This window comes from Salmo salar, chromosome ssa18 (genome assembly GCF_905237065.1).
Source record: "Salmo salar chromosome ssa18, Ssal_v3.1, whole genome shotgun sequence".
In the NCBI taxonomy this organism is placed as follows: domain Eukaryota; kingdom Metazoa; phylum Chordata; class Actinopteri; order Salmoniformes; family Salmonidae; genus Salmo; species Salmo salar.
In genome coordinates, this window is record NC_059459.1 from 39943388 (window position 1) to 39955469 (window position 12082).

The window sequence follows — 12082 nt, forward strand, 5'->3', positions numbered from 1 at the left end:
AGCCACTGCTCCAAAACCACCATAAAAAAGCCAGACTACGGTTTGCAACTGCACATGGGGACAAAGATCGTACTTTTTGGAGAAATGTCCTCTGGTCTGATGAAACAAAAATAGCACTGTTTGGTCATAATGATCATCATTATGTTTGGAGGAAAAAGGGGGAGGCTTGCAAGCCGAAGAACACCATCCCAACCGTGAATCACAGGGGTGGCAGCATCATGTTGTGGGGGTGCTTTGTCGCAGGAGGGGCTGGTGCACTTCACAAAATAGATGGCATCATGAGGAAAGAAAATTATGTGGATATATTGAAGCAACATCTCAAGACATCAGTCAGGAAGTTAAAGCTTGGTTGCAAATGGGTCTTCTAAATGGACAATGACCCCAAGCATACTTCCAAAGTTGTGGCAAAATGGCAACAAAGTCAAGGTATTGGAGTGGCCATCACAAAGCCCTGCCCTCAATCCTATAGAAAATTTGTGGGCAGAACTGAAAAGGCCTGTGTGAGCAAGTAGGCCAACAAACCTGACTCAGTTACACTAGCTCTGTCAGGAGGAATGGACCAAAATTCCCCCAACTGATTGTGGGAAGCTTGTGGAAGGCTACCCGAAACATTTGACCCAAGTTAAACAATTTAAAGGCAATGCTACCAAATACTAATTGAGTGTATGTAAACTTCTGACCCACTGGGAATGTGATGAAAGAAATAAAAGCTGAAATAAATCATTCTCTCTACTATTATTCTGACATTTCACATTCTTAAAATAAAGTGGTGATCCTAACTGATCTAAGACAGGGAATTTTTACTAGGATTAAATGTCAGGAATTATGAAAAACTGAATTTTAATGTATTTGGCTAAGGTGTATGTATACTTCCGACTTCAACTGTATATATATATATATATATATATATATATATATATATATATATATATATATATATGGTCTCGAGCCTTGATAAAACTATAATTCTGATATCATGGATGGTTAGTCCTTGCATCCACAGTGCTGTCTATGAATTAGAGAATGGTTACATTTCTCTAGGTCCATCCCTCAGCTTTTTACCAAAACAAAGGTGGGGTGTCCGCTTTGTTATTGTTTTCAACTGCAGATTCTAGCTTTAAAGCAATATTTTTATTGTGTTTTATGAATCAAAGGGTGACATTTTCATTTGTGTACTACTGCAACTTCCCTGTTTTTGATTATTCTTCAGAACCACCCCCATCCCTCCAGGAAATAAAACCATACAAACATGGGTACTGTTTTATGTTAAGGTTATGTACTTAACTGAAATCACCTTTGTCTCTTGCTGTGCTCTTGACAGTAGCTCCCATTTCTCCTTGTGCCCAAAGGAATCCCTCAAGACTTCCTGCAACATACACGGTACCATGAAACTATTTAAGTGGCGTGCCTGTGCAGACCTGTCAGTCACCACCAGTCACATACGACTAACGGCGGTGCTGCTGGAAGGGTTACCAAACACATGAAAGAACAGGACTCCTCTCAGAGAGATATCTTAATGTCAGGCTGAGTGTCAGGACAGGAACAGGTACTGTAGTTTGAACAAAGCTTCAGAGAGGTAAGGCCAAACAGTGGAGGAGAGGAGAGTAGAGACAGAGACTGTTAATGCATAATGTTTTATCTGATCCCAAGGCCCCCATGACGAATAATAAATATATTATGAATTAACAATGGCTTGTGGTGTTCACCTCTGCTCTGCATGCGTTCGGTGGCTTGTTTGCCTTTGAGCATAACCTCTGCTTGTACATTTGTTTGGAGGTGTTTGCAGAGGATTGGCGGCGGTGCACCTTGCTGTTGTTTAAATGTTAAATCAGATCTGTGTCAACGAGGGGAGAAGCTGCGTGCACGGTGGGGTCCCTGGGGAAGGGTGAGAAGTTAAAGGGCGTTAAGATACTGCTCTCTGAGGGAGAGATGTTTTATCACACCACCTGTCATTCCACACGTGTCTAACTAACCTCATTCACCATCTCATCTGCTGTTGCTTCATTTACTTCCTTTATTTACCTGCTTCAGTGGCGATTTTAGCATGTGGCGGAAAATATGCAGCCCGAAGTCAAACGAGAGCGGATACGAATGTAAGTCCAAAAAGTAAATGTTCATTGCTTTAACTAATTATGACAAATGTTGGGAACATGTTGAGCAATGTAATACAAAACAAATTATTTTTTAAATAAGTTACGTTACACTGGCTGACAATTTGTTAGCTTCGCTACTAGCCATAAGAACAGCATAGCATATCATTACAGCAGTTGCTTGTATGCAGTGGTGATTTTAGCATGTAAATCTTGGTGGGTCAAACTCCCCCCACATTTTTTTTAGATGCATGCCAGCATAGACACAACACAACAATAAACAATACATTCATTGCACTATAATGGTGACAAATGGTGCCCACAAACTGTTAGGGCTTACATGATCACTACAGACCCTGGTTCGATTCCAGGCTGTATCACAACCGGCCCTGATTGAAAGTCCCATAGGGCGGCGCACAATTGGCCCAGCGTCGTCCAGGTTTGGCCGGGGTAGGCCGTCATTGTAAATAAAATACAAAATTCTTAACTGACTTGCGTAATTAAATAAAGGTAAAATAAAAATAAATAAAAAATAAAATATTTGCGTAGTTAAAAAACTTCTTTGGGATTGGTGTCCCTTCCACGAGACGGTTGAACTAATGTAGGCCAATGCGATTAGCATGAGGTTGTAAGTAACAAGAACATTTCCCAGGACATTGACATACCTGTGTAAACAAACCTTCAAATGAGCTTCAACGGCATACAACACTCCTTCCGTGGCATCCAACTGCTCTTAAATGCTAGTAAAACGAAATGCATGCTCTTCAACCAATCGCAGCCCGCACCCACCCGCCTGACTAGCATCACTACTCTGGACGGTTCTGACTTAGAATATGTGGACAACTATAAATACCTAGGTGTCTGGCTAGACTGTAAACTCTCCTTCCAGACTCACATTAAGCATCTCCAATCCAAAGTTAAATCTAGAATCAGTTTCCTATTTCGCAACAAAGCCTCCTTCACTCATGCTACCAAACATACCCTCGTAAAACTGACTATCCTACCGATTCTTGACTTCGGCAATGTCATGTCAAAATAGCCTCTACTCAGCAAATTGGATGCAGTCTATCACAGTGCCATCCGTTTTGTCACCAAAGCCCCATATTCTACCCACCACTGCGACCTGTATGCTCTCGTTGGCTGGTCCTCGCTACATATTCGTTGCCAAACCCACTGGCTCCAGGTCATCTATAAGTCTTTGCTAGGTAAAGCTCCGCCTTTTCTCAGCTCACTGGTCACCATAGCAACACCCACCTGTAGCACGCACTCCAGCAGGTATATCCTGTGTGGAAGGGTTACCAAACACATGAAAGAACAGGACTCCTCTCAGAGAGATATTTTAATGTCAGACTGAGTGCCAGGACAAGAACAGGTACTGTAGTTTGAACAAAGCTTCAGAGAGGTAAGGCCAAACAGTGGAGGAGAGGAGAGTAGAGACAGAGACTGTTAATGCATAATGGTCCTGTGTGGCTCAGTTGGTAGAGCATGGTGTTTGCAATGCTATTGTTGTGGGTTTGATTCCCACGGGGGACCAGTACGGGAGGGGGAAAAAAAATGTATGCACTCACTAAATGTTTTTCTGCTCCTGATAAGAGCATCTGCTAAATGACTAAAATGTAAATGTAAAATCTCACTGGTCATCCCCAAAGCCAACACCTCCTTTGGCCGCCTTTCCTTCCAGTTCTCAGCTGCCAATGACTGGAACGGATTGCAAAAATCACTGAAGTTGGAGACTTATATCTCCGTCACTAACTTTAAGCGTCAGCTGTCAGAGCAGCTTACCATCGCTGCAGCTGTACACAGCCCATCTGTAAATAGCCCATCCAACCAACTACCTCCCCCATCCCCATATTTGTTTTTGTTTTTCTGCTCTCTTGCACACCAGTATTTCTACTTGCACATCCTCATCTGCATGTATATCACTCCTTTCTCTTGCATTTCAAAGATGATGGTACAAAAAAATACAAAAGAACATTTTTTTGTATTATCTTTTACCAGATATATTGTGTTATATTCTACTACAATCCCTTCACATTGTGGCCAATGACCACAGATAAAAGCCTTCTTGGATGGGCAGTTCTAATGTAACTCTATGGTAGCACCCAAGGAGCTTGAATTGTTGAGCTCTACCCATAGATTTAGTGGTGACATAGTGTCCCCATGAGTGAGAGAACACTGAGCCAATCACGGCGCAACTAGAGAACATTACCAATCCTTACGCTCCGTATTTCCCGCTGGCTGCCCACAGAAAGCACTGAGCTAGGCTGAAACACTTTGAAACATTTTGGTGCTGCATTACTCTAGAAAGCATAAAAGAGACCATGTTTGTATGCAGCTTTATTAACTCAAATGTATTTTTTTTCATTGTTTGCAAACTGATATGTGACATGTATTATAATGCCGAAATAACATGCAAAACAGGTAACAACAACAACAAAAATAAAGCATTTTTTTTAATGAAAGGTTTTAGCTAAACAGGTGGGGCTCAAAAAAGAGGCCCATCTGCCCTGAATGACTGGTCGCCACTGACCTGCTTTACTTCCCAGAGATGACAGTTCTGACTGACTGACTGACACTGCTGCTGCTGGTCAAATATTCATTAGTGCACACAGACACACACACACACACACACACACACACACACACACACACACACACACACACACACACACACACACACACACACACACACACACACACACACACACACACACACACACACATACATACATACATACATACATACTGTTACCCCTTTTTAATAGAAGAACACAGTCCGTTTTCTCTGGGAGGGACAGAATGGTCAACAAACAAGAACTGGCTGTGATGTTCTGCATGTCTCTTATGTAATTAGATAACAAACTCTTCAGCTAAACTCGACTATGTGTTTAAATCTGTAGGAATATCTTGCTTAAACAACAGAGATTTTGTTTCTGTCCCAAATGGCACCCTATTCCCTATTTAGTGCACTACTATGGCACCCTATTCCCTATTTAGTGCACTACTTTTGACCAGGGTCTATAGGGTGCCATTTGGGACATAGCCGGGGATTTTCTGATCAAAGCTTTGGTTTCTTAATCTGCCCAATTAATCTATTTATTGCCATGGTTCTAATGAAGATGCAGTCCATATGCCAGTGTCTTTCTCTCTGTCTCTCTGCCATGCTTCTCTTCCACCCCCCAATATGGCTGCAGAAAGTAGGACAAGTCACCACAAGGGGGTTTTGTTTACAGTAATTATGTCTCTGTTTGTTTTTGAGAGATTTCAACGTGCAGAGATATTTAATGTACAACCGCACACATTATTAGACTATAACCAGGTTTCCATTCAACGTTTTTATGCGAGTAAAGTAAATGTCGGATTAAAAAAAATAAGAAGAACAGGCTTAATGGAAACAGCAAATTTTGTCGGTAAACTTTCCAAATGTCGACAAAACAAAATATGGTAGACATGGTGGGATCTTTATGTATCTGGAATATTATTTAGGCTATGTGAGAAATGGCGGTGGAAACGCTTTCGTTGTGCAAATATTGATATAATAACCTTCGTATGGAAGTAAACTTGGAGTCACGCGGTGACATACTGTGTGGTCCTCCCACTATGACTCCTAAAAGCATGCAGTTTATTAAGCTACATATTAAATACCTTCTGATTACCTTCACAGGGTGGTGATGAGCTTGATGCTCTGTTCCAGTAAATGTTGAGGGTCTTATTCTGATCAACGCTTGTCTGCCATTTGACTAAAATATTATCTCAGTCTTTTGTTCATATTTATTCATGTAGACCCGCACTGTATCTGCCAGCTGTTGGCTAGAGCAGGTATCAATACCAGTGGCCACTTTCGCTATATAACACACATTTGTTTGGTAACAAAACCATCAGTAGAGTTGAAAATGGGATGGTAACCCATTTACCTTGTATTTTTTATTTGGTACATAAGAATTTAACTGCAAACGTTGTTTTGATGTGCCCTATGTCATCACACACAGCCTTTTATCCGCAAACTTGTGTCCAAAATACCTCTCACTCTCTTTTCTCCTTCTTTCTCCATCTTGATATCTTGATCACTCCCTCTCCCTCCGTCTCCCTCCCTCCCTCCGTCTGTCTGTCTATCTCTCTCCATCTCCCTGCATATCTCTCTCTCTCCATGTTTCCATCTCCCTCCCTGTCTCTCTCCCTCCCTGTCTCTCTCCCTCCATGTCTCTCTCCCTCCCTATCTCTTTGTCTGTCTCTATCTTCTCTCGCTGCATCTCTCTCTCTCCCTCCCTGTCTCTTTGTCTCTCTCCATGTCTGTCTGTCTGTCTGTCTGTCTGTCTGTCTGTCTGTCTGTCTGTCTGTCTGTCTGTCTGTCTGTCTGTCTGTCTGTCTGTCTGTCTGTCTGTCTGTCTGTCTGTCTGTCTGTCTGTCTGTCTGTCTGTCTGTCCGTCCGTCCGTCCGTCCGTCCGTCCGTCCGTCCGTCTGTCTGTATCTTCTCTCCCTCCCTGTCTGTCTCTCTCCCTGTCTTTGTCTGTCTTTCTCTTTCCCTCTCTCTATCTTCCCAACCTCCTTGTCTCTCTCTCTCTCTCCCTGTCTGTCTGTCTGTCTGTCTGTCTGTCTGTCTGTCTGTCTGTCTGTCTGTCTGTCTGTCTGTCTGTCTGTCTGTCTGTCTGTCTGTCTGTCTGTCTGTCTGTCTGTCAATTCAATTCAATTCAAGGGGCTTTATTGGCATGGGAAACATGTGTTAACATTGCCAAAGCAAGTGAAGTAGATAATATACAAAAGTGAAATAAACAATAAAAATGAACAGTAAACATTACACTCACACAAGTTCAAAAAGAATAAAGACATTTAAAATGTCATATTATGTATATATACAGTGTTGTAACGATGTACAAATGGTTAAAGTACAAAAGGGAAAATAAATAAGCATAAATATGGGTTGTATTTACAATGGTATTTGTTCTTCACTGGTTAACCTTTTCTTGTGGCAACAGGTCACAAATCTTGCTGCTGTGATGGCACACTGTGGTATTTCACCCAGTAGATATGGGAGTTTATCAAAATCGGGTTTGTTTTCGAATTCTTTGTGGATCTGTGTAATCTGAGGGAAATATGTGTCTCTAATATGGTCATACATTGGACAGGAGGTTAGGAAGTGCAGCTCAGTTTCCACCTCATTTTGTGGGCAGTGTGCACATAGCCTGTCTTTTCTTGAGAGCCAGGTCTGCCTTTCTCAATAGCAAGGTTATGCTCACTGAGTCCGTACATAGTCAAAGCTTTCCTTAAGTTTGGGTCAGTCACAGTGGTCAGGTATTCTGGTCCTGTGAACAGAGCCCCAGGACCAGCTTGCTTAGGGGACTCTTCCCCAGGTTCATCTCTCTGTAGGTGATGGATTTGTTATGGAAGGTTTGGGAATCGCTTGCTTTTAGGTGGTTGTAGAATTTAACGTCTCTTTTCTGGATTTTGATAATTAGCGGGTATCGGCTTAATTCTGCTCTGCGTGCATTATTTGGTGTTTTACAGAGGATATTTTTGCCGAATTCTGTATGCGGAGTCTCAATTTGGTGTTTGTCTGATTTTGTGAATTCTTGTTTGGTGAGCGGACCCCAGACCTCACAACCATAAAGGGCAATGGGTTCTATAACTGATTCAAGTATTTTTAGCCAGATCCTAATTGGTATGTTGAATTTTATGTTCCTTTTGATGGCATAGGAGGCCTTGCCTTGTCTCTCAGCTCGTTTACAGCTTTGTGGAAGTGACCTGTGGTGCTGATGTTTAGGCCGAGGAATGTATAGTTTTTGTGAGCTCTGGGTCAACAGTGTCTTGATGGAATTTGTATTTGTGGTCCTGGCGACTGGACCTTTTTTGGAACACCATTATTTTGGTCTTACTGAGATTTACTGTCAGGGCCCAGGTCTGGCAGAATCTGTGCAGAAGATCTAGGTGCTGCTGTAGGCCCTCATTGGTTGGTGACAGAAGCACCAGATCATCAGCAAACAGTAGACATTTGACTTCAGATTCTAGTAGGGTGAGGTCGGGTGCTGCAGACTTTTCTAGTGCCCTCGCCAGTTCGTTGATATATATGTTGAAGAGGGTGGGGCTTAAGCTGCGTCCCTGTCTCACCCCACGGCCCTGTGGGAAGTAATGTGTTTGTATTTTGCCTATTTTAACCGCACACGTTTCCCCCCCAACACCAGTTTCCATCAATTTGTATAGCAGACCCTCATGCCAAATTGAGTCAAAGGCTTTTTTGAAATCAACAAAGCATGAGAAGGCTTTGCCTTTGTTTTGGTTTGTTTGTTTGTCAATTAGGGTGTGCAGGGTGAATATGTGGCCTGTCGTATGATAATATGGTAAAAAAGCTAATTTGACGTTTGCTCAGTACATTGTTTTCACTGAGGAATTGTAGGAGTCTGCTGTTAATGATAATGCAGAGGATTTTCACCAAGGTTGCTGTTGACGCATATCCCACGGTAGTTACTGGGGTCAAATTTGTCTCCACTTTTGTGGATTGGGGTGATCAGTCCTTGGTTCCAAATATTGGGGAAGATGCCAGAGCTGAGGATGATGTTAAAGAGTTTAGCCAATTGGAATTTGTTGTCTGTATATTTGATCATTTCATTGAGGATAACATCTCTCTCCCTCTCTCTTTCTTCCCTGTCTGTCTGTCTGTCTGTCTGTCTGTCTGTCTGTCTGTCTGTCTGTCTGTCTGTCTGTCTGTCTGTCTGTCTGTCTGTCTGTCTGTCTGTCTGTCTGTCTGTCTGTCTGTCTGTCTGTCTGTCTGTCTGTCTGTCTGTCTGTCTGTCTGTCTCACCCTAATTCTAAAATAGCCTTTGCCCTCATGGGGAAGTGGGCAAATGTTCCCACAAGGGAGAATTTTCCTTGTTTTTACTATCCTTGTGGGGACATTTGGGAATTACATGTCCCCATGAGGATACAGTGAGGGAAAAAAGTATTTGATCCCCTGCTGATTTTGTACGTTTGCCCACTGAGAAAGAAATTATCCATCTATAATTTTAATGGTAGGTTTATTTGAATAGTGAGAGACAGAATAACAACAAAAAATCCTGAAAAACACATGTCAAAAATGTTATAAATTGATTTGCATTTTAATGAGGGAAATAAGTATTTGACCCCTCTGCAAAACATGACTACTTGGTACTTGGTGGCAATACCCTTGTTAGCAATCACAGAGGTCAGACGTTTCTTCTTGTGGTCCCACTGTAGCTCAGTTGGTAGAGCATGGCACTTGCAACGCCAGGGTTGTGGGTTTGATTCCCATGGGGGGCCAGTATTAAAAATGTATGCACTCAACTGTAAGTCGCTCTGGATAAGAGCGTCTGCTAAATGACTAAAATCTAAATGTTGTAGTTGGCCACCAGGTTTGCACACATCTCAGGAGGGATTTTGTCCCACTCCTCTTTGCAGATCTTCTCCAAGTCATTAAGGTTTCGAGGCTGACGTTTGGCAACTCGAACCTTCAGCTCCCTCCACAGATTTTCTATGGGATTAAGGTCTGGAGACTGGCTAGGTCACTCCAGGACCTTAATGTGCTTCTTCTTGAGCCACTCCTTTGTTGCCTTGGCCGTGTGTTTAAGGTCATTGTCACGCTGGAATACCCATCCACGACCCACTTTCAATGCCCTGGCTGAGGGAAGGAGGTTCTCACCCAAGATTTGACGGTACATGGCCCCGTCCATCGTCGCTTTGATGCGGTGAAGTTGTCCTGTCCCCTTAGCAGAAAAACACCCCCAAAGCATAATGTTTCCACCTCCATGTTTGACGGTGGGGATAGTGTTCTTGGGGTCATAGGCAGCATTCCTCCTCCTCCAAACACGGCGAGTTGAGTTGATGTCAAAGAGCTCCATTTTGGTCTCATCTGACCACAACACTTTCACCCAGTTGTCCTCTGAATCATTCAGATGTTCATTGGCAAACTTCAGACGGGCATGTATATGTGCTTTCTTGAGCAGGGGGACCTTGCAGGCGCTGCAGGATTTCAGTCCTTCACGGCGTAGTGTGTTACCAATTGTTTTCTTGGTGACTATGGTCCCAGCTGCCTTGAGATCATTGACAAGATCCTCCTGTGTAGTTCTGGGCTGATTCCTCACCATTCTCATGATCATTGCAACTCCACGAGGTGAGATCTTTCATGGAGCCCCAGGTCGAGGGAGATTGACAGTTCTTTTGTGTTTCTTCCATTTGCGAATAATCGCACCAACTGTTGTCACCTTCTCACCAGGCTGCTTGGCGATGGTCTTGTAGCCCATTCCAGCCTTGTGTAGGTCTACAATCTTGTCCCTGACATCCTTGGAGAGCCCTTTGGTCTTGGCCATGGTGGAGAGTTTGGAATCTGATTGATTGATTGCTTCTGTGGACAGGTGTCTTTTGTACAGGTAACAAACTGAGATTAGGAGCACTACCTTTAAGACTGTGCTCCTAATCTCAGCTCGTTACCTGTATAAAAGACACCTGGGAGCCAGAAATCTTTCTGATTGAGAGGGGGTCAAATACTTATTTCCCTCATTAAAATGCAAATCAATTTATAACATTTTTGACATGCGTTTTTCTGGATTTTTTGGTTGTTATTCTGTCTCTCACTGTTCAAATAAACCTACCATTAAAATTATAGACTGATCATTTCTTTGTCAGTGGGCAAATGTACAAAATCAGCAGGGGATCAAATACTTTTTTCCCTCACTGCAGATGACCACACAAACACAGATACAGACACAGACACAGACACAGACAAAGGGAAATGAAATATGTTGCAAGTGAGGATTGAGGCTGTTGAACTCTGATACTTAGCCACCTATAAAGGTCCCTCCCCCTCCTCTTTGTCATTAAGGGAAAGGGAAGGGGGGATACCTCGTCAGTTGTACAACTGAATGCATTCAACTGAAATGTGTCTTTTACATTTAACCCAACCCCTCTGAATCAGAGAGGTGCGGGAGGGCTGCCATAATCGACATCCACGTCTTCGGCGCCCAGGGAACAGTAGGTTAACTGCCTTGCTCAGGGGCAGAACGACAGATTTTTACCTTGTCAGCTCGGGGATTCGATCCAGTAACCTTTCGGGTTACTGGCCCAGCGCTCCTACTAGTTATGGGGTATTGTTTGTAATTTAATAATTTTTACAATAGGGTTGTAACGTAACAAAATGTGGAAGGTGATCAGAATACATTCTGTATGCGGTGAATTTTCGAAACTTTTAGTACAAAACTCTAAACTGGTAACATTTATGGTGCAGCATGTTTTCTATTAAAAACCTTTTCTTGTGTTTTGTTTGGAGATATCTTGCACCACACAACCAATCCAAAAATATGTTTACTGTGAAAAACCATGAGAACATTGATTTAATCACCAAATCATAACACAATTACATCTTTAAATGTAGTTATTTTAACAATTAGTTTAACCAATAACCATCAAAATGTACTTAAAATCTAATTTCCTTAATTTCTATCCCATGTGTGATCATTGAAGACATCTTTCACAATCATTGATGTAAGAAAATATATTGTTCATCAATAATAACACTATAGGGTCAAATTAAATCAAATGAAACACATTAAATAAATGAAAGAAACATAACATGTAGCAGGTGCTAGTTAACATCAAGCCTGTCTGGAGCGTTTGACCATAGGTCTCTGTCACGACTTCCTCCGAGGGTGGTTCCTCTCCCTGTTTGGGCGGTGCTTGGCGGTCGGCGTCGCCAGCCTACTAGCCGTCACCGATCCATTTTTCTTTTTCCATTTGTTTTGTCTTTGGTTTTTTTCACACCTGGTTTCATTTGCTTTCATTTCTGTGTGTATATTTTACCCCTGTTGCCTGCTTAGGTTTGTGCTGGATTATTTGTCTCAGGTTGCTCTTTGAGGTTGTGCCTCAGTTTATTTCACGTATATACCGATTGTGTATAAGTTTGAGGAGGTTTGTTTTTTTCCTCCTTCCGGGAGTAACTGTATTCTCTTTTTGTCATGGGTGTTGTCATTGGTATTGTACCGTTTTTTGTT